The sequence below is a fragment of the Etheostoma spectabile genome, chromosome 5 (assembly GCF_008692095.1).
Source record: "Etheostoma spectabile isolate EspeVRDwgs_2016 chromosome 5, UIUC_Espe_1.0, whole genome shotgun sequence".
In the NCBI taxonomy this organism is placed as follows: Eukaryota; Metazoa; Chordata; class Actinopteri; order Perciformes; family Percidae; genus Etheostoma; species Etheostoma spectabile.
This window is the reverse complement of record NC_045737.1, coordinates 22,181,746-22,202,714: the sequence shown is the minus strand read 5'-3', so window position 1 is coordinate 22,202,714 and position 20,969 is coordinate 22,181,746. Positions and strand designations below refer to the sequence as shown.

Below are 20,969 nucleotides of genomic sequence, written 5' to 3'. Positions count from 1 at the left end.
ACTCCCCTTCTGTGCTTCCGCGCACTAACCCCCCAACCTACCCCCAAATCCTTCTTGTCTGTTATTGGCTGGAAAGCTAAAACACTGTTTATGTATGTCGTGGGGCAGGTGGACACAGTTTATTTTTGTTGCCGCCTGTAGCACTGGGCTGTCTACAGACTGCGTTTTTTTACAGTGTGTTCTGGGGACAGGCAGCTCACAGATAGCGAGGAGTTGTTTGCTGTATGTAACAACAAATGTGAGCCTAAAACACGCGTGACATTGCTTAAAGCACCTTTAAGTTTGGCAGGATACAGGATTCAGAATCTCACCTCTCCTCACGAAGCTTTTTCTTACACTCCTTGACCTGTCACGCTTTATCTGTATCTAGAAATAGCATTTTGTTGTTATTCTGCCAGGATAGCTTGCCCTTCCCTCTCGCCACCCACAACACCGGGGGCCTGTTGCACGAAACTAGGATAAGGGATTAAGCGGGATATTCAAGTTATCCTGGATGAATTTAGCTTTGAGTGTTGCACGAAACCAGATTGAATTAAACCAGCCAAGAACCATGGAGATGTATTCTTCGGGCTAGCCTGGTCCGAGCAGGTAACAGCCAGGCTAAGATTAATCTGGAGTCTCATGGGTCAAATCAGCTGCCGTCTGATCCAAAATAAACGTGTTTAACGAGTATCGTGTCTTCTGATGTGTTTATTTTTATTAACATGCATTAGCCTACTTGTCACTATTGTTGTCGCGAGTTTATTTGAACCCTATACAGTGTTAATGGTTAGAAATAGTTGCACTGGCACCCTGATGCGGAATGGGACTTTTCCCGGTGGGACGGTACTGTTCGAGGCCGCCTGGCGTGGCGCCGCGGTGGCCGGTGGCAGACCTGTGCGTCGCGTCAGTGTCCACTTTCTCTGTAAAAGTAGAGATGAGCAGCGCAGCGTCCGTGGTCCTCGCTTCAGGTTCATACAGGACGCGTCCGGAGATTAAGTGTGACGATATTAGATGTAGCGATATCCCAGATGATAATAATGGCAGACTGGTCATTTACAGTGTAGTTTACATTCATCACACCGGGAACACCACAATGCTTCTTAATCTTTTTATTTTGGTGCGGTCACTTGTCAGAAGAATAAAAAAACATGAATATTGTTTTACATATGCTCACAGCGGGTATTGAAGTCACTCTACTTTTCTAGTTGTTGTCCCTTTCTGATTGTTCTGTATGAACATTAATTGTACAAAGAATTAGACATAGCTTATAGAGATTTGTGCGTGGTTGTAAAACATGTTCTCACGTTGTGAATAAGGGTTTGAAATTAAGCCAAAATTCCTCATGGTCCATTTCCCGAGGAACATTAATTCCCTCTGCTCACTTTTGAGGCAAAGGCTATATTTTTACACCCCACACATTCAGTCGGTCCACTATGTTGGGCTTTTTCTCTCCGTTTGATAAGAGCCGTATTTCCCTTTTTGCATATTCTTCCCTCCTCGTTACTTTCCATTAGAAGCTGCTGCTCATTGGATGAAACATACGCGCATGCGTTCTCTATTTCTGCATCAGTATCTCTGTGATCGATATCGTGGTCTATTTAAGAAAGCCGTGAACGTGCACTTATCCCAGCTATCTACAATGGCTTGACTTAGCTCACCTGTTCATCCTGGCTCGGCAAACGTGCAACCGATTAAGCCGCGATGAGCAGATCCACTAAGTCAAGCTGTGCTTTTTCACTTATCTGGATATCTTATTCTATTCGTGCAACAGGGGTCCGGTCCAATGATTTAGAATCTCGCCAGAATGTTCAGGGGTCTGTCTCTGGCATGGGGCTGCTGGCGGCGGGTTCTGGTGTCACGCTCAACTCCCGAATCAACTCACTAAATTCTCTGTATTCCTCCTCCTTACCCTTGGAGATGCCAAGAACGGACATCATGCACTGGGATTGATTTTCAAAATCTTCATTTTTTTCCCCCACAGTAGTCGGCCTCTTAAAACACGGTCGTTATTATACTATCAAGGTTGAGTTAATTGCTGAAATCAGGGAACAGCAAGATGACTACACAACCAACCAAAGACAATTAATAAATAACATTAAAAGATTTAAAGCCAACACTTGCTAATGAAGTCCACTAGGGACCTATACAATCATTAGATCTGAGAAAAGTCCTTTAGTTAGTTTGACGCTCGCATTGATTTTGCATTCAATCGTCAAAAAAAATGAAACACACACTACAACTGATTGTTGAGTGTTGATGTGTGTCTTCAACCTCTCCTTCTGTATCATGTCTTATATATCACTCACTGACTTCCTAACTCTGAGCTCCCTCTTGATTGACTGGAGCTGAGCTGTCAGCTGGGGAGAGGAGAGGCTCCAGATCCACGTGCCTGACCTAGAGGACAAGAGAAGTTCAGATTACACAAACTGTATCTACAACACTGTATGTATTCTCATTGTGGACCACTGGGAAGGAAAATGGGTCAATTTCATGATTATTTCATTTGAAGTCATTCTTTCCATCTGGATTTCACCATCTGTCTTATAAGAAAGCATCAGCTCTGTTTGTGCTGGAAGATCAGTGTCTTCTTTTTGTTTTGTGGTGAAGAGATATTCAAGTTGGGGATCAATAAACAGTGTAAATAAGTTGCTGTAAAATGCAGTGCAAAGACTCATTTAGTAACTGTAATACATTAGTGTCTCAAAAATATATGTGTTGATGATTTATTGATGTTAAATGCTATGTATCATTTTTCTGTGTGTGTGGTGTGTGTGTGTGTGTGTGTGTGTGTGTTAGTGGGGTGAGTCTAGTGAACATGGAAGAAACAGCAGGCTGAAGGAAAACAAAGACACCAAGCACAGACAGGAAGTGGGTCCAGTTCACAGTTACATCTGAACTGTTCTTCTGTTCACTGCACACACACACACACACACAACACCCCACACACACACACACACACACACCACACACCACAACACACACCACACACACACAACACACACACACCATTAGGAAGGTTAAAGAGGAAGCCAGAGCAGATCCTGCAAAATGCTGACTGATTTCGCAGCGCTCTCAATAACAGGAAGACAAGTCTCCTTTTGCCTCACTCTTGCGTGTGTGCATGTGTGCATGCGTGCATGTGTGTGGAGAGTCTTGTTCCTTTAGAAAAGTGAGGACATTTTGCATAGTGTGGACATTTTAGCCAGTCAGCAATGCTACACCTCACACATCCGACCACATCTAAAAGGAAAAGTGTTTATACTTGTTACAAATGGCCCCCACTAGAAAAGGATATAGCATCCCACTGCCTTCCACAGCTCTCTTTTGCAGTTTTGTAGTTCAACTTGATGATATACAAACTGGGATGATGAACACAATTTAAGACATAGGCCTTTTTAACACATTTAGAGTAGGAAAAGTACAGGTGTTCTTAAAAATGATAGATCTGTTCTATTCAAATGTCCCAGTGAGCTGTAACAGTGAGCCAACATGCACGAAATCAGGACCCTGAAACACCTGTGCTATCCTGCTGTGACATGTTACAAGGCCTTCAGTGAGAAGCCTATCTTTTCTCAAAAGGCATTCATGGTGTTGCACTTGGTGTACACACACAAAAAAGGACAAAAGTAGTTGTGTTAAGACTGAACAAGAGGCTTGAGAGGGAAGATCAAACCCTGCTTCTTTTATAACTTTGCACAGCTGGCAAATCCCGTACAAAGTCATGATTGTTGGACCGTTGTTCCGGTAAGTGTCGACAGATTGGCTCCATTCAAATGAATGAGAGGGTTAAGTCGGTTGAGCTTGAATAAAACAATCAAGACGAGCACTCCGTTTGGAAGCAGCCTGAGGCATGTGAGCTCAGAATTAGGATTAGGTTAAGAATCGGCATGTAGTTGTGAGGTAACAATCAGATATGGAGACAAAGGATGCATTAGTTAATTGCAGTCCTTTCCATGAATTTTGCACAAAAAAGAGTGACAAGGGTTTTGAAACTCCAATGTCTTCCTCATTCAATAATGCACAAAAAAGAAGAAATCAACCGTGTGCGTGCACTAGGCTATTTATAGATATATAGATTTGGGCACATAATTGCAGCAAATTACAGATAGAGTATATCGGTATCGTTGTACATGCAGCTGTACAAGAAATTGCTCTATAGAAATGCCAAACTATGTTTGAGGTTGTTAGAAATAGTGTCTCCATTGCGTATTTTGTCCACCAGAAGGCACAAACTAGTTGATTTTAAGTGTAAAATATCCCATTCAGTATGCATCTTGGTTAGAAAAAGAAAAAAAGTTAAATTCAGTTTTGTTCGGACTTTACTGCGCACACACGCACAATCTCTGACAAAAAATACTAGCACATGGACTTTGGTGTGAATGCCTGCCACATGTTTTGAAATGTTTTAATAAATAGAGAAATGAAAAATATAACACTTTGTGAGGTATCTAAATAAACACTGAATTCAGAGTGATCTCTGGCCACACTTCCACAGTAGATGAGTGTTCACTGTACTGCCGACTGAACTATGTGCACATGGTGTGTGTATGTGTGTGATATTAGAGCATTACAGACATCTGCAGAAATGAGAAAGGTCCTGAGATTCTCCCGAGCTCAGACCTCCCCCACACTTCCTTACTACTTACTTACAACACACACACACACACACACCCACACACCACACACACACACACACCACACACACCACACACACAACAACCACTTTTTGGGTCTTATTTATCACACTTAAATGAAAGACAGATTCCTCTAAACTGTATTACAGTACTAAGTATGAGTATGAATACTACTTATATAGAGAATTGCCCCAAATAACTTAGCGAGCATGTGCTGCAGCTCATTTTAGTGAACCCCCAGGCTAGTGTATACTAGTCATATTTTACTAATATACGTGATGGGTTGGGTGGTTGCTTTAGTTTCTTTTTCTTCTTCTTTGGTTTTTAGTCCTGTCTTGTCTCCTCGTGTTGTGTCTTAGTTTCCTACCCGGTCTTGGTGGTAGTCTCTGTCTTGTGTCCCTGGTGAGTGTCTGTAGTCTGTTTCCTGTTTTGTTTTGATAGTATGGTTTCCTGTTTTTTCTAGTCTTGCCTAGTTACTTTTGTCTTTCTGATTGTGCTGCCCCGCCCTAACGTGATTCACCTGACGTATCACCTATTCCTCGTTACCTCTTGTATTTAACCTCTGTTTCCCTTTGTCTTTTGTCAGCTGTCTTATTCTGTTCCCTTCGTCCGTGTTACCTGTTTTTGTATTGCCTTCCCCCCAGGACCGTTTTTTGGGGGATTTGGGGATTGTGTTGCCATTGTGGATTCTGTGTTTTTGATACTTCGTTTTCTATGGAATAAAGCCTTGTGAAGTTTTCTCCTGCCTGCCTTCCCTTCTCTGCTTTTGGGTTCTCCTTCACCGCGTAACATACTATTACTATATTATTTGTTTCACAAATGTCTTTTTCAACAGTGGAGCAAAAAATGTGACAGGAAAGAAGGGAGAGAGGAACGGGGATGACTGTAACCCTCTCACACACTCTCCAACTTAGTAAGTAACTTTAAAAGGTACATAAAGGGAGCACCTTGGTGGCTGTGTGGTTCAAGCATGCTATATAACCACCATAGTTCCAGGTTTGATTACAGCCTTGGGACTATTGTTGCATGTCATAACCCCTCTCTCGCTTCCTCATTTCTCCACTGTCCTCTGTCAAATAAAGAAGAAAATGCCCCCCAAAAAAGAAAATAATTTTCAAAACTACTTTTATTGCCTAATGTGCAAGCTGTAACAGAACACTCTCCACACCAGATGTGTAACCTCTCAAAGGCTTAGTGTAATATTAAGTTGACTGATGAATTTGATGAATGACTATTTCCAGGGCTACTCCAAATATAACATGGCTAAACTGCTTGGTCTGTAAAGCCCTAAAGCAAATGAAGGCATGCGCTAACTTCCCTCTTTGTGTAAAGTGTTTCTCACCTGTTGCTGATACATTCTTTAGCTCTGTGGTCCACGAGTGACCTGCTGGTCGTTGTCCGTCTCAAATATCAGAATACCTCGATTAACTGCAGAGACAAAGATGCTATTAAATATACCATCCACTTTATATAGACGCCAAGCTGCAATACATGTGCGGTGCAAGAAGTGGCCAAGACACATCAAAGATTTTCTAATGCTATACAAACATAAACAGCATATTTAAGGTTAATACTGCCAATAAGGTGGCACACTTATCTAAGTTTTGTAGCTTATTATATGATCAAAAACCAGGTTTTCAAGAATACACCACCTTAAAGTTACAATTTCAAGATCTCCGTTCCTTCTTTTGCGGCACCACTGTATGCCGATAACGAATTATTCTTCATTGTTTTGGAAGTTTTGTCTGTAGTCATTGCTTTTTTTCTATGTTTGTTTGGCCATAGAAACCATTTACTTGCAATGCAAGAAGAGACCAGAAAAAAAGTCTGCTTCACACAAAGTGAGGTGATGAGCGAGTCTACTGCGTTCCCTCTGCGGACCAACCACTTATGGGGCCCTTGTGATTTTTCCCAGTTTGTAAAACTGCAAATGCAAGGGCTTACATCAGTGGACACAGGCTCAATCACCACGTGTTGCCTCACTTGGCAATAGGTAGTACCTTACAGGACATTTATTTAAATACAATCTTCAAGATTTTTAAAAAAGGCTACAAAAATGATAGAAAAAGCCAGCACACTTTGCACAACTGTTGTGTAAAACTGCTATCAAATCTCACTGCTGTGGCTGTAAAAACTTGTATTGGAACTTTACACTGGATTGCAATGGTTTGCACCGCAAAAGAAACGGCAGTATATTTTGGTAAAACAATGGTGATGAGAGCATGTGAATGAACAGTAGAGGAGTGAATGGTGATGTGAGAAGTTCTGTGAAGGCTTTCTCTCATGTAAATATATGTTATGACAGCCTCTTTGAGAGTTTGATCCTCAAGAGCGAGGTTTGGGTGGAGTTTAAACTAACAGGTCTAAATGAAGGCGGTTTGGTGAGTTTTGTTGAAATCATATGACACAATGATTGTCCTGTTTCCTCTTCATGTTGATTGAGGGTTGAAGATCTTTGCAAATGTGGATGTAAACAACCCAGCGGGCAGAGTCTGCAAACTACAACTGTAGTCTTTTGATCAGAATTGGATATACACTTAGTTGAAAACATGTACATACCTTAAAACAAATGTGTTTAAGTTGTCAGGCATCTCCAGCCGGTTGCAACGACGGACTTCTTGGATGTCTGAGCAGGGAGTTGTCAGTTGGGGCTGGAAGCCTGAAAAACAACAAAGAGCGTGATGACAGATCAGAAATGTAAAACAAAAAGGCACAACGACAAAAAAAAAAGGTGTGACTAAGTGCGTGTTACTATGATTAGTATATAAGTGAACATGTACAGTGAACAGTATATAAGTATTTGTGTAATGAGGAAATTAGTCTTAACCAGCTTCTGATGTCTAAGGTGGTAACCGTGTGATTACTGCCAAATTCTTTGAATGGCTTGGTGAGGTGTAAGAAATAAAAGGCAAAATATTGGTGATTTAGGTGATTCTGCCTTCTAAACCTGAAGATCATTTGTGGTAAATCCCTTATTTGGGCTTTAAAATGTGGTGCTTCTGGCATACAAGCATTGCTTTACACCCCAAGCTGGCTCAAAGCTTTGCAGCAGTCAAACTCACACAGTTTTGTTACTCAATTGCACACTAGTGCACCAAGGTGTACATTTGAACATTTCTAGCTCAATATTGCTGCACCTCTTTTCACTTTCATTCAAATATCTAGCATATCAGCAATGTGGCTTGTGCTTGGAACAAAAAAGCTTTTCTGGAACTGAGATGGGTAGAATAGACTTGACTATGATAGTGGCACATGCATATGTCTTATTTTAAGGTTGATGAGCTAAGCTACAGATACCACACATACCACAGGATGTTCATGTGTACAGTATTTGCAGTCTCTATATCTGTATGCAGTGTGTAGTGTGAAGCCTTAGTGCTGCTGCAATTGATGCCTCCCTTGTGAAAGAAAAGCAGCAAATTGTATGAAGAGAAAAAGAAAAGAAAAGAACAAGATCATAGGAGCTCTCATGGGGAGCTCCAAGGTGGACCCACAGGGACAAAATGTGGAAGAATAAGATACTAGGGGTCTGGTGGCTGTTTGACTGAGGCACACAGCATTAACTCCTGATGCTGGACTTTGAGTCAGGCATGTGACTTTTCTGCAAAAGCATTAGTGGCATTGACTTTTATGCACTTTAAAAAGAACATATGAAGCTAGGCCAACATTGTCTATCCCAAAATAGACCATTTCATATCTCAGTAACTATATACTGTGTATCAACTACAACATGTTTAAGGTATAAAAAATAATAGTTATATGAAAATCCGCTGGTATTTTGTACCCTCCTGGGTGAATAAGAGTTAGACAAGTCAATACCTGCCCTTCTCATGCGCTGCAGTGCGTAACTGTCTGGCGCACCGCTAGCCCAGCTCAGCACAGTCCTGGAGGGAACTGGAAGCTGGTTACCTCTAGCATCTGTGGTAAAGCTATAACTACTGTACATATCCCAATAAGTGACAAAATAACGCCATCATGTTCCTATTTACATGTGCGATTTTTATAGTCACAGCATGTACAAATAACAAGGTCACGTGAGACACAGCCATTTAACGTATACAAACTGGGACTATATTCTCAGAGGCAAAGCACTGCAACTTCTGCTATGGGTGGGTGATTTGCTAGCAGCACAGAGAAGCCTGTGGTGAGGAGCAGAGAGTAATAACAGTGCTTTTCAGGTGTTTCCAATACATCCGTCCAAGTCAGTGATCCGGCTTCTGAGAAATTTCCCAATTTGTATAAGGTTAGAAGATGGCGTGTCTCATGTGACCTTGTTATTTTACACGCTGTGACTATAAAAATACAACATGTAAATAGGAACAAGTTGCCGTTATTTTTGGCACTTATTGGGAGCAGTGGGGTAGATGGAGCCGGTTACCTCCAGCATCTGTGGTAAGCTAGCCTACAGACAGACTATGTATGGATTTATCTAACTCTGGGGGATACGTAAATAAGGCCAATAATGTGCCGTGTTCCTTTTATCTACCAGCAATTAAAGTGAAGAGCACCAAACTTTTCCAGCACACAGCTAACAAGTTTTACTTGGATCAAAATCAACCCTAAAAAAAAAAGTGGAGAGTGAGCGGCGTGAGAGCAGAAGCAGCAAAAGGAACAGACGAGACAGAGAAAGACTTGGCGTGGTGGGGAGAAGAGGGCAGGGAAGAATAGAGAAAGGCAGGGAGGAGATTCCAGGACTTTGTGCACCAGATGACTTAGTCTATGTGACAGGGTGTGAGCTGAGGAATGTTTATGATAATCCTACACACACACACACACACACCACACACACATACACACACAAACAGACAGATAAAAACACATCAAAAGAGCAGATTAAACCCCTACTTGTCCATTTTCTCAACTTGCAGATGATGTGAACAAACCCTTAAGGTCCAAGCGCTCTTTGTTTTAACCACAGCGTCTAATACTATCAATAAAAAGCACTGTGACGCAGAAATGAGAGGGATAGACTCATTTAGAGAGATCTGATTCAGAATGAGGAACTCTACAAGTGTACTGTTACAAACTGCTGCCACTATTGAATTTAGTCAAGGATGCTCAGAGAAATTCTGTTTCTTCAAATTCAGATTAAAATGTTCACGTTTTCTAATAAACTGTCCTGTGCAGAAAGATACACTAAGAGAGATACTATCAATACATTCTCAGATGAAACGTGTGGACACTTGCAGAACAGACAGAAATACATACAGAGCATGGACTGCAATACAAGAGTAAAAAAATGGGTTACTGTACAAAGAACAATGCAAACAATGTGGTTGAGTGGTAATAGACTCATAGACTCATACAGATTATTTGAGGAAACATGAATAAAATCAATAAATTAGATTGATGTTTGCTTAATTCATTCTTGGCCTTAGTAGGTAACAAAACAATTTCACTTAAAGGTTGCTTTCATCATATTTACTGAAATATTAAACTAGTCAGACAAAGCAAGAATTGAAGATGTCATCTTGGACTTTGGAGAATTGTAACATTACAACGGAATTGTAGCATTTTTTGTGTTTTTTGGTGAATAATTGAAAGATAACCATCAGATTAATTGGAATGAAAATAACTGGTAATTGCTGCCCTACAAACAACAAATATCTGAATTAATGAAATCAAAAAGATTGATAATTCTTAACTTTGTATGGCTGTGTGTAAGCTATGGGCTACGGTAGGTTGGACTCATTGAGGAATATTTGAGAGATTGTGAATGAGTTTTGTCTGACTAAGAGCATATTTGAGGAACCATATGTCTGTGGAGGGAAAAAAAGAAGAAAAAAAAAGAAAAAACAGGCAGCAGATGTCTGACTGGTTGAGCAACATAACAGGCCTGATTTCTAAATCATCTTCATCAGGGGAGCAAGTTCAAGCTCACAGCACATCCTGCAACTGCAAAGTGTAGTCTGTAACTTATGCACATAAAAACCAAATCTTTTTACTGTTTTCTTCCTTTTCTAATCTGCATTAACCCTTCAAGTATAACCTCAAACAACACCACAAAGCAATGTGGGGAAAATGTGTGAGCATTCATGAACTGTGTGTTGTCTTTAAATGCAATAAGAATTACCACAAAGATACAAAACAACTAATGTAAAAAGAGACAAAAAAAACACCACAAGAAGATGCAAAAACAAACACTGGACCACAGAGATGCAAAACGACCACAAAGAGACGCAAAATGACCACAAAGAGGCACAAATTGACATGCTTAATGACTAAAAGAGACATGAAAACAAATACAAGACATGAAATGAGAACCAAAACAGGATGCAATGACACAAAAAGGAAAGCAAAATAACTATAAAACGCAAAACGCGATGCAAAGTAAATACTAAAGGATGAAATTAAACACAAAAGATCCAAACAACATTTTTCGGCTTACAGTGTTGGAGTCTTATGTAAAAGGTGGGGGCCTTTTATATATCTGGTCCAGGGTTCCATTGCGCATAATCTGTCCCGTCGTAAGATTTGTGAGTAACAAATAGCATCAATTTAGTGATATTATTTCATATTAGATATCTTGTTTATTTGGCATTCATTATTACACTAAATACCCAATGTAACCATTAATACTGTACACTTTATTACTGTCGAGAACAGGGTTTTAAATTCAAGATGCAGATGTTTGTTGTCATACTGGTTATACAAGCACTGCAGTGTAAAAAGCTTATAGCTGGGTTGAAACACATTTTAATATTTTACAAAAGTTCCCACATTCTTGTTCCCCTGGTGTGCAGGTGTGTGGAGTGACAAGTTTTTGGAATACTTTAGACTCATCCTTTACTATAGAGGATGCCAAAAACAAAAGTCAATGTAACATGTCCTTTGGTACAACGGTACTGGCATTAACCTCCTCAACACACAACCACAATCTACAGTGATTGAGAGAAAACATAAAACAGGCAGATTCAGACAAAGTCAGAGTGTGAGCACAATGGGCTTCATAAACAGAATCTATGTCTGGGTCTAGGTCTATTCTGTTTGCCAGCAGATCGCACTCTGCCCTGAAATTGTGTGTCCTCAACCTGCACTGTGAAAGCATGAAGGTTACCAAACAAAGTTACTGCATGCTCATAGCTTCAGTGACATTATGTCAAATGTCTAGTACATTTTTATGGTTTAAAGCTGTGAGTGAGACTGTAGCGTGGTTGCAGCTTGTTCTTTTGGCTTCATGATTCTATTGGCCTGTTTACATGTAATGGAAACGCAGGTTTTATTTACCTGTTACGGTAACTACTGTTACTGTGTGTTAAATTAGATACATGCTCATTTTCTATTGCTTATATATTTGTGAATTTAGCTATTGACTGTTTATGTCAAACCTTGGGCTTTGGTACCCTGGAATCGTGTTCTGTCAATTTGAATTTTGTTACTCTGGCACTGAGTAATGCTGCTCATAACTATACCATTGTAGCCGAGCTGCACCATCCATTGGGTATATAGGCGGGCCAGAGGCGAGCTGAACAGTGATGACAGTAATCTGCCAGTTAGCTCCGCTGGTAGTTGTATAGAGCTCAACAGCTGCCTCTCCTTGAGAGACCTTAGGTTCTGGAATTTCCCATTCATTTCTCCATTGACGTCTAGAAAAATCCATATATAAAGAGTTTAGCCATGCCTTAGGCTAACCAGCTACGACGTGAACATAAACATACAACACATCTTTTTGAGTGAAAAATTAACAAAAAAAGTCAAGGTACAAGACTGTGGACATACATAGCCTGCTTTTCCCAGTGTTTAGTTATGTTAACATGACTTAGACTAGGCCTGCATGATTCAAAAATACAAATCACTGTGTGTGTAACACACCAACGATTTTTTTGTTAGAATTGAGATCACGATTCTCTGCCACAATTGTTTTGACCATGACAAAACCAAACAAATTGGCAGTACCAAACCAGGTTGTTATAGGTTAGTTCAATGTTAATTAAGTTTTTAAAGCGGGTTGTTGCTAGTTAGTTTTATTTTTTGAAAAAGCTAGTTTTAGTTTAGTTTTTTATTAGTTTAGTCTTTTTTGTAACATGGGTTATTAATCGGGGGATCGAAAAGGTCAGAAAAAGTATGTGTAACAATAACTCAACAAAACATCATACAATTTAAAAATATGTATCACAATGTATTAACAATAACACCAGTACAAACAATGTACATATGATGATGAGCACAGATATGTAAACAGGCAACACAAGACGCCGCAGTGAGTGCAGATGTGTTTGACGTGTTCCAGAGAAAAACCCAAACAACCAACAGACTAAAGAGACATACATCCAAGGTGTTTTGAACTTTGGTTCGAGTAAAGTGGCGAAGTTTTTGAAGTCACGACTGCACATTTGTGTAGACATCCCAGTATTAATCCACATTTTAACCACATTCCTCCGCTTTTGCTGTTCCTGTGTATTTACTAAGCAGCTCGGGTCGCCGGTGAAAGCAGCCTGTGTGTGTTCTCTGCGTCCGTTATGCTGCTGCCCCTACGTATCCATACATCTATGACCTTAACGTCACGGGGTTGGCTTCCGTTTCGGGGAAAGGGGGCTTGGCGTTCTCCTTTACCTTGTTAAGGTAAGGTAGTTAGCTCCTTTCCAACTTTTGGTACAGCCATGAGGCCAGGTGAGGGGACAAATTGTTGTTAGTTGGTTCAATTTCACATGGAATGTTGGAATTTCTGGGTTTCCAGTCGGAAACTATACACAATACGGAAATGTCACAGTTGTTATTTGCTCTATGAAGACATTGACAAAGATGAAAAACTAAGGACATATACTCGATAATTTTAACCAAACAAACATAGATTGTTTTTTGCACCTATAGCACATTGACATCACCACAAGCCTGTAACATAGAGCCTCAATGAAGAGAGGGAGAGCATTGCAGTGCTGGGAGCGCTTTAAAACCTGTTTATACAGTCTGTTTAAACTCACAGAAGAAAAGTGTAGTGTTTGTGATGCATCGGCTCGTAAAATGAAATGAGAACCAAAGTCATTTAAAAAAAAAATATATATATATATATATGTATATAATATAACAAATATAGTATTACACCCACACACACACAAACACACACACACACACACATACTATATATATATAAAATTAAATAGAATATTAATAAATATCATCTTGCACATGCGCACTGATCGGGTACCGACAAATCCTCCTCCTTACAAGCATGAGTTCCACCAATCAGAGGCATCACTGGGGATTGTTCAGGATTGTGGGTATTGAAGTACTTATCCAGACATTGCGATAAAAGACATTTATCTCAAAACAAGGTTGGTGCCAAATGAACTTTGGCATCTATATGATCATATATAAACCGTCATGTCTAGGTTTTATGTCTATGATGGACGGCTACATTTTATGGCTTATACTTCAATTGTCAATGGAGAAATTGCATTGTATTATTACTTCCGGAGCCCGCTGTGGGCGACTGTTGAACTCTATTGGGCTCTGGATACGTCACCCTGTGTGAAGTTATGATTGGTTGTATGTTATCTAATTGCGTGCAGTGAGATTTACCAATGCACGGTTGGTGCCGCCCCTCGAGATGGAGCGACTTTCATTACTCGAGCTAGACTCTTTTGGATTTGGTTTGGATTTCCAGGCTAGGGCTTGGTAAGTATAATGTACATTTTTCACAATATTATACATTTTATAGACTGAACAATCACCTTCTATTAAAAGTCTGATAAACTCATGAGGAGTACTAGGTTAGTTGTATTCCTTTCATAGATATTACTAAAAGAAAAAAAGACAGATTACCAACACTCTACTGTTGCCCTTTTGATAACAAAAATATCAACGTGTCACATATTAACATGATGGTGATCTGACCCAGTAATATTATGACCGCAACAACTTTTCACTCCTCGTTCTTTTCAGATTGAGTCAACTTTCACTATGTTTCAGCCACACACCAAGCTGATATTGTGAATTTGAGATGCAGTAGCATCAGTGACAATATGCCCAATATGGTTTTTAAAATGATAGTACCCTATATGTCTTCTGTTCTAACTCTTTGTTATTCCTGTTTTCTTCAGTGTCATTATTTATTGTGGATGGAAGACAGTAAGAAGACAAAATACAACAGCAAGAAGAGAAAAAAGACTAAAAAGACACAACCTGACCCCAGAGACGGAAAACGACCACAAAGAGACTCAAAAAGATGATTTTTAAGGACTGTGATGACAGTTTAAAATGACTGACATGTCATACAGACTAAAGAAAGTAATCCATTTAATAATAATTTTCAGTCACGCTCTATATTAGATATGGATATATTTAGAAAAAGTGCCAAATGAATGCCTATACAGTATAATAAAGAATAAGAACATCACAAATAAAACTGATACCATTCTTCCCTGCTTAATAATTATAATCCTTCTGTTTCTCTCACTGTCATCTCACTTTCTGCACACGTTTGCTCTAGCTGATACGCCACGCACGCAGCACCCACTTGATGGAAGTAGAGATGCAGCCAGTAACCTCTCACCCACACAGTCACAAACACATCTACAGTTTGAGCGCACACCCCACACACATACACGGTGACACACAGGATGTTTGCAGTCCAAAACGATCTTCCCAGGGTCACTTTCTCAAGGCCATTGCTGTGGCAACTAAATGACACTCCACATTCCACTATCCCTCTGAGGGTAATGTAGCCTACGCTGTCCAGGGTGCATGCATGCGTGTTGACTGACCTTAAACTCTGAGGGTTACGAATGGTCAGGAGATTTTTTGGAAAGCGTGTATATGCACAATTAAAAACACACACACACACCACACACACAAAGAAGGAGGAGGATGGTGTGTGCAAAACACAAAACAAACTAATCATACATCACTAATAAAGCGAGTGGAACCTTCGAGCACACAGGATAACAAGGCCAGCGCATGCACCCACACCCACGCCCACACTTTAAAACAACACCCATCGGGCCTCATCAGCCAGAGGAAACCTTAACAGTTGCAACCTGGTTTCAGGTTGGGATCATTGATGTGTTTCTTTTCCTGCTGCATACTTAAAGGATAAGTCTGGTCTACATTTTCTTACTGTCAATAAAACCCAAAGTAAAGTAAATCAACAGTAAAATAACCTACTTGGAGAGGTATATTGACTTTTTAAACTATATCAATATATTTTTAATGATGAGACAATTCCGTTTAAATCGATATAGTTTGATGTTGTGTTTTCATGCCCATTTATTCCTTAAGCCGTGGCACTGCAACTCTGTCACACTCTCTACATAACCCGCCCCCCACTGTCCTGCTGTGTCGGCCAGGCTCATCAAATTGAGCACATTTTGCAAAGGATAATACAAATGAAAGTGTTTCATCCACTGCTGTTAAAGGAGAATTCCAATTTCGATTTCAACATGTAGCTATGTGTTTTTTTTTTTTGTAATGCTGTCAATAGTGATGCACTTTGAACATGTTGAGAGGTTAGAACACAGTTTAAAACTTGCCCTGTTAAGCCTGTTGTGTGCAAAATACTAACAGGAGGATAAACACGGCGTAGGTAGCACCAATTGCTTTCATTTTTCTCTCTACTGGACAGTACAAAATTAAAAAACAACAACAGTATGAGTTGAAATTGCCGGAATTCTAAGTAATATGCTACCCCAAAAGATGATGCGAAACAGGATGAAATATAGCATGATGTTGTTATTCATTTTGTGAGGTTACAGTTTCTCATCTGTCTACCAGATGTCATTGATCTGTTATTTTTGAACAGCTCACGTTACAGGATGATTTTTATGATATGGCTGAGGTGGGTCAAGATGTAGATCCAAAACATTTTAAAAAAAAGTCAAAAAATCCGTCTAAGGTTATATTTTACCCGATTATCTTCGCCTTCAAATAATTCAAAATATCGTTGGCTCAGAATTACGTCCATGGAGAACAGCTGTAATCACATACACCATAATACAATGCATGAACATGGCAACATCTTTGATAATTTAAAGCAAGTAAAATTACTGAACTTACAATAACATGTTTTGTAGGTTTATTTTGATTTTACTTTTACTTTTCTAGTGGTTTCTACTAGATAAGCTCTTTTACAGTCAAAAACATTTTTAATAAAAATGCCTAAAATGATAAAAATCTGACGGGCCGCTTTGACACACTGGTTTCGGTTATGTTGTGATAGGTGGGTACGGCAGCCAAAAGATCAGATCACATTCACAAATCAGCTTTATCATGGGGGATTGGGAAACAACACACACACACAAAACACCACAACACACACACACACACACACACACACCCCACACACACACCCACACACACACACACACACCACCCCACACAACACCGCAGAGGACTAGTTGGAGGGGTACCTATAGTGATAGAAAGTTGTGTGTTAGGAAACCTGTCAGAAGCTGTCAACCTTCAGTGATGAATAAATGTCAGGTTCATTGTGCGCCCTCCTTGCATACTTCTCAGAAACACTTTATCAGCTCATTGAGCAAATATGCAGAAGTTAAGACAGCACACTCGAGATTCAGGAACTGAGTGCCGTTCCTTGTAAAGGAATTAGCTGTGGTTGTGCACATGAGAAAAAGACCAATTAGCCAACCCTAAGCGATCAGAAAAAGAGGGAAAGTAGTAACATGTCTGCTAATTTGACAAACTTTAAGCCAGTAGACAAGTAAGGGCGTTAAGTCATAAACAATAATTCGTTATGTAGCCACCACCAGTAAAATCCTTTTGCAATTTAGGACAGAGTTGATTTAGATGACTGTGCATTTCGGTGATAAGCAACACATTCAAAAGCAGCCAAAACAAAAACAACATCCTCCAAATTATCAAAGTTGATGACCAAATGGTTCAACAAAAAACCAAACATAATCTTCATAAAAGGTAGGATTTAAGGCTGGACTAAATTTGTTTAGCTGGGTTAACGCACGAGGTATTTCGTTCAATATTGTTAGCTCATTGGAGATATTCGTAGACATTAGCATTTATGTATGCTTACTAATACTCACTTTCTATATGTGTACTGATACTGCTAAAGAAGCAGATCATGTAGTCCCTATGAAACATTTTCCAACATAACCTCTTGACATTCTTGAGCGATGGTTTTGGGATTTTCGTCATGATTTGGAGTTATTCGGAGACTTCGTTACTGATCAAAGTATTTCATTTTGCAGGCTCACAAACATGAAAAGCCTCACACAGAAAAAATATGTATCAGTTAGTCATGTAAGCGAGACCTGCACTGTGAACAGTTTCATTGGAATACTATTCTGGTATAAAAAATGTGAAGTGTTTAATGGCGCTGCTTGTCTAGCAAAGTGCAATAGTCACCTTAAGACAGTACTGCAGCAGGGGTTCTGGAATTACTCTTGAGTAACGGACGTGTTTTTGGAAAGAACATGTTCTGGGCAATTAGGTAGTTTTTGTTAGGCTTAGGCACACCAAAACATCACTGCATTACACCCATTGTCCAGAATGGTAACACAAGTGTGAGCCAAAAAACCAATATGGCAGTGTGCAGCTGAGATATACATCAATCCGGCCACTTTAGTAGTACACCTGTCCAACTGCCGTAACACTTAATTTCTAAGCAGCCAATCACTGGCGGGCAACCACGTGCATTTAGGCATGTAGACATGGGCAAGAGAAATCTCTGCGTTCAAACCGAGCAGATCAGTCTGGGAGGAAAGAAAAAAAGGGATTTGAGTGACTTGACGTGGATGCTTGTTGGTGCCAGACAGGGATGGTGAGTATTTCAAAAGAAAACTGCTATCACTGGGATTTTCACCGCACAAACCATCTCTAGGGTTTACAGAGAATGGTCGGCGAAAAAGAAAAAAACATCCAGTGAGCGGCAGTTCGGTGGGCGGAAAAATGCCTTGTGGCTGCCAGAGGTAGAGGAGAATGGCCAGGACTGTTTCTTTCAAGCTGATAGACGGTGGCAACACAGTGACTCAAATAACCACCGTTACAACCAAGTGTGGGCGACGAGCTCTCTGAACGCACAGTACGTCGAACTTTGAGGAAGAGGGTACAGCAGAGAAGCCACCTCGGGTGGCCACGCCTTTCAGTAAGAACAGGGAAAATGAGACTACATTTGCACAAGTCATCGAAATTGGACAATATAAGATTGGAAAAACGTTGCCTGGTCTGGAGTCTCGCTTTCTGCTGCGACTCGGCTGGTAGGGTCCGATTTGGCGTCTACAACATGAAAGCATGGATCATCCTGCCTTGTATCAAACGGTAAGGCTGTGGTGGTGGGTCCTGGTGTGGGGAATATTTTCTGGCACTCTTGGGCCCTTGGTACCAATGAGCATCGTTTGCAAGCCACAGCCTCCTGAGTATTGTTGCTGCCAGGTCCATCCCTTTATGACCATAATGTACCCAACTTCTGATGGCTACTTCAGCAGGATAAGGCCTGTCATAAAGTGGAATCATCACAGACTGGTGGTTTCTTGAACATGACAATGAGTTCGCTTTACTCAAATGGCCTCCACAGTCCCACGATCTCAATCCCAAATTAGAGCATCTTTGGGGATGTGGTGGACGGGAGATTCGCATCATGGATGGGCAGCGACAAATCTGCGTCAACTGTGTGATGCCATATGTTCAATATGGACCAAAACTCCCGAGGAAGCTTAGCACCTTGTTGCCTCTATGCCCCGAAGAAGTGAGGCAGTTCGGAAGGCAAAAGGGGGTCCCACCGTATAGCATGGGAGTAAATAAAGGGGCCGGTGAGTGATTTTTCTGAGTGCCTGGTATAGCCTAATGGTTTAGGATGTAACCATTGTGGTCACAACGCAACCGATTTGAGTAGTGGGTGCATTCCTCTCTCTTTTTCCTCTCAGTTCCTGTCAACTCTCTAGTGTCACGATCATATGAAAAGACAAAAATGCCCCAAATTTGCCAAACTCTTCCAGAAGGACAGAGGGACATTTCTTTGGAGAAATGTCGGCCTGATACGAATGACAAGAGGTTTCAAGGTCATTCTGCTCAAGTACTGGATTTTGGCCCTGACTAGCTCCAGAATGTATTCTGATTAACACTCTTGTATAATTTACAAATCATCCAACGTCCAACACCCATGTCGGGAATGAGTGTATAGCACTGTACTTACCCAAACAAAAGTTAATCAAAGGCTGCTGAAATATCAGGGAAAACAACTAGATCCATTTGATATGGAATGGATTGTGGGTAGCGGTGAGCAGGAAACGGCAAACAACACAAACACTGTTGCAAGGTGTGCCAGACTAAGTTGTTTAACTATTCCACGATGCACAAAAAGCTGGCACATGGTGTCTGGGTAAGCGCAGTGGTAGTACAAGCGCACTTATGTTCAAAGGGTTTATGCATCGAAGGTCAGGGGTCGGATCCGACCTAGACAGTTTCTGCATGTCGTTCCCTCTCTCTCGCAACTACAGTGTGCTATTCTATTCATTAAAGCAGGAAATGCCCAAAAGAATATTTTTACAAAGAGATGTGTGCCGGAAAACGTCAAGTAATATTCTCAGAGGTTTTCACCGTTTGTACGTAAAGAAATAAGAACGTCAGTCTACAGAGACTGCGTTTTTTTACAGTGTGTTCTGGGGACAGGCAGCTCACAGATAGCGAGGAGTTGTTTGCTGTATGTAACAACAAATGTTAGCCTAAAACACGCGTGACATTGCTTAAAGCACCTTTAAGTTTGGCAGGATACAGGATTCAGAATCTCACCTCTCTCTCACGAAGCTTTTTCTTACACTCCTTGAACCTGTCACGCTTTATCTGTATCTAGAAATAGCATTTTGTTGTTATTCTGCCAGGATAGCTTGCCCTTCCCTCTCGCCACCCACAACACCGGGGGCCTGTTGCACGAAACTAGGATAAGGGATTAAGCCGGGGATTATTCAAGTTATCCTGGAATGATTTAGCTTTGAGTCGGTTGCACGAAACCAGATTGAATTAACAAGCCAAGTAACCATGGAGATGTATTCTTCGCGGCTAGCCTGGTCCAGAGCAGGCTAACAGCCAGGCTAAGATTAATCCTGGAGTCTCATGTGTCAAATCAGCTGCCGTCTGATCCAAAATAAACGTGTTTAACAGTTATTCCGTTGTCTTCTGCATGTGTTTATTTTTATTAACATGCATTAGCCTACTTGTCACTATTGTTGTCGCGAGTTTATTTGAACCCTACTACAGCTGTTAAGATGGTTAGAAATAGTTGCACTGGCACCCTGATGCGGAATGGGACTTTTCCCGGTGGGACGGTACTGTTTCGAGGCCGCCTGGCGTGTGGCCGCTGCCCGGTGGCCGGTGGCAGACCTGTGCGTCGCGTCAGTGTCCACTTTCTCTGTAAAAGTAGAGATGAGCAGCGCAGCGTCCGTGGTCTCA

The 20,969-nt window shown here is 40.7% G+C and overlaps 1 protein-coding gene across 3 annotated transcripts in view; it reads right to left on the bottom strand.

The window, feature by feature from the left end:
* sh2b3 (SH2B adaptor protein 3) overlaps positions 1-20,969 on the bottom strand; it is a 133,620-nt gene that overhangs the window by 14,893 nt on the left and 97,758 nt on the right. The gene's annotated exons all lie outside the window — the stretch shown is intronic.